This window comes from Orcinus orca, chromosome 8 (genome assembly GCF_937001465.1).
Source record: "Orcinus orca chromosome 8, mOrcOrc1.1, whole genome shotgun sequence".
NCBI lineage: Eukaryota > Metazoa > Chordata > Mammalia > Artiodactyla > Delphinidae > Orcinus > Orcinus orca.
In genome coordinates, this window is record NC_064566.1 from 10,356,537 (window position 1) to 10,360,114 (window position 3,578).

Genomic DNA, 3,578 nt, shown 5'->3' on the forward strand with positions numbered 1-3,578 from the left:
CTCTCTCGTTGCGGAGCACAGACTCCGGACACGCAGGCTCAGCGGCCATGGCTCACGGGCCCAGCCCCTCCGCGGCATGTGGGATCTTCCCGGACCGGGGCATGAACCCGTGTCCCCTGCATCGGCAGGCGGACTCTCAACCACTGCGCCACCAGGGAAGCCCTCCAGCTCTGTTTTTGATTCCTACCTATCCTCTAACCCAGGATCCCCTACAGGTACAGAGAATAGGTTGGCCCGGTATAAGAAAAATCCAAATTGTCCTGCACGTGTGTGGCAGGCCTTGGGTGGGCCTGGGAGACAAACTTGGCTCCACTTCAGGGGCTGCATCCTGGTCATCCTTACAGAGTTGCAGTGAGGCTGTGCATAGATGATGCTTACCAGGGTCTGTATCACCTGCGGGTGATGTAGCAGGACAGCACTGGGGCATTGCTAAGAAACCGTACCTGCAAGCTAGAAGTTAGATCTAGGTGTCACCGTTTCCTTTTCTCAACCACATAAAGTAACTGTGCTGGGTTTTAGAAGGTGGGGCTGGAGGGCTAAGAGGTTAGGCAAACCCCACTTTGGGACTTCCCACAACCTGGCGTCTCTCACCTGGCCTGGCAGAGGCTGTCAGGAGGACCTGGGTGAAGCCACTACCACCAAACATCCCAGCTTGCAGACAGTGCTGTCCTCGCCTTTCTCACGTTCACCAGTAGCTGCCGCTCGGTGTGAATGTGAAAAGTCTCCTTCACCAGCCTCCGACTGCGACATCTGCAGAGCCACTTCAGCGATTCAGTGATGGCCTCTCTAGACCGGGGTAGCATTGCAGACCACCCCCAATTTCCGGAGCAGCCAGAAAGCCTGATTTTCATGGAACATTTCTGAATTTTTAAGGACATAATTTAAACATATTTTTAAATTAAAAAACGAAACAAGAACTAAAATGACACACCATGGGGCCAAAGGCTGTTTGGGCCAAACCACACATGTTTATGGGTCATGGGCCACCAGCTCTGCATCTCCTTTGACTAAAATTCTGCTCTCTAGCCCATTACATGGGTAATCGATGTCAACTCGTGCCTGGGTGGTAGTCACAAGTCTCTCCAGAACATGACTTCTGCTGTCTGCAGGACACAAATCACCCCTACCCAGCAAAGCAGGTCTCTAGGACTTTCCCCAGTCACCCCGCCTTAGTTCCTGGTCACCACACAGCTCCAGGGACGGAGACCGGTCAGCAAGGAGGAAACTGCACTTATTTTTCCTTGGCTGCTTTCGTCTCCTGGTTTTTCTCCGCTGGCTACATTGTTATTAGGACCTTTCCTTTCGTTCACCACCCCATGAAGGTCACTGGTGGCAGGTCACCACTCTCATTGGCAAGGCTCAGGTCTCTGGGATGGCATTTGTCACCTCTGCCACCTTAGTGACCTTGTCAAGAGAGGACAGAGTGGAGTCTGAATGAGACGTGCAGTTCGTCACCACACCCTGGTGATCCTGACCTTCTACCAATGAGAGGTAGAGGCAGATTAGTCCAAGTATCTGGGAGGGACTGGGAGACTCCAGTCTCTGCCCACCTCATCCACAGCACTGTCCCTGACTGATGTGACTGAAACAGAATCCAGGGTGGAGAGCTCTGCTTTCTCTCCATCACCCTGCCTTACCCCTGCCCTTGCATGGGCTTGTCCCATCCATCACCGCTTGGCTTCTTACCCGATAGAAAATTTTAACAACCCCGATTTTGGTAGTATCTACAGCTTTTGCAAGACTCCATTTATTTTAGCTTTTGGCCTTCCTGAGGCTATTCTTACAAATCTTGGCTTGGGACAGTCTTTCATTTATTTATTCAACCGAAAGTTTATTGAGCACCTACTATTTGCCAAGCACTGGGCAGTCATTAGGTTAAAACAGTGAAAAGTTACACAAGCCTCTTCTACAAATAGTGCTGGAACAGCTGGACATCTGAGCCAGCAATCACACTCCTTGATATTTACCCAAAGGATTTGAAAACGCACGTCCACACAAAAACCTGCACACGGATGTTTATAGCAGCTTTCTTCATAATTGCCAAAACCTGGGAGCAACCAAGGCATCCTTCAGTAGGTGAATGGATAAATAAACTGTGGTCCATCAGACAACGGAGTATTATTCAGTGCTAAAAATAAATGAGATATCAAGCCATGAAAAGGCATGGAGGCATCTTGAATGTATAATCCTAAGTGGAAGAAGCCAATCTGAAAAGGCTACCTACTTTATGATTCCAGCTCTATGACATTCTGGCAAAGGCAGAACTATGGAGACGATAAAAAGATCAGTGGTTGCCGGGGGATGGGAGGGTGGGGGAATGAATAGGCAAAGCACAGAGGAATTTTAAGGCAGTGAAAATACTCTGTATGATACTGTAATGATGGATACATGTCATTATACATTCGTCTGAACCCACAGAACATACAACACCAAGAATGAACACTAAGGTTGCTATGGACTGTGGGTGATTATGTTGTGTCAATGTAGGCTCACCCTTGGTAAAAAAAAAAAAAATTCTGGTGAGTGATGTTGATAATGGGGGAGGCTATTCATGTGTGGGGCGGGGCAGGGGGGCGGTTTGAGAAATCTCTGTACCATCCTCCTGATATTCTTATAAACCTAAACCTGCTCTTAAAAAATAAAGTCTTAAAAAAAAGTTCAACAAGTTCCTTGATCCAATGACACTTCTATTCCACTGGAGGTGATAACTGGAAATTGAACGAGTATTATGTGCTCCGAAGACATTGAAACAGAGAGAGGATACTGAGAATCCAGTAGGCAACTGCTTAGATAGAATACTAGGGAAGGTCTTCATGAAGAGGAGACATTCCAGCTGAAATCTAAATAAAGAGAAAAGGCCACCCATGCCAAGATGTGGAGGAAAAGCTGTCTGGCAGAGGTAACAGCAGAGACCAAGGTCCTGAAGCAGGAAGGGACTCAGCATGTGAGAGGAACAGAGAAAGTAGGTCAGTGTGGCTGGACCTGAGTGGATGTGGGGCTGCGTGATGTTGGAGGAGGGTAGGAGCCAGATGCCATGGGGCTTTTAGGTCAGGGTGAAGGCTGGCCCTTAATCCAAGCGCACCACAGGGCTCTGTGGAGGGGAGCGCTAAGGCCTGATTTTGATGTAGTCTGAGGTCAGTCTCTGTCAATCTCAACTTACTTGTGGGCCCTCTATGGTGCCACAAGCTTTGAAGGTGCCCCCACTTCCTTCCTCATGATAGCATTTGCATAATCTGAATTCATTTGAGAGCTTCCTGTATCTCTCAGGAGCCCGAGCAGTGGTTTACCCCTAGTTCAGCCACCATGAACCAGTCATGCCCGGACCTCCCTTCCCCGCCTCCACTGGGCCTCAGTCTCCGCATCCACGAAGTGGGCGGGTAGGACCAAATGATGCATATGGCATCTCCGGTCCCATCACTCTAACTTTGGTTTGTGATTGGAAGAGGATGCAGCAGAAGTGGGATCCAGGAGAGAAACGAAAGTGAAAGATGGAAAACATTCCTCCAGCCTCCAGGAAAGTAGGCAGAGCTGGGGGTGGGGGGAGGGTAATGGGGGGGAGGGAGGTTTTTAGAAAGCTG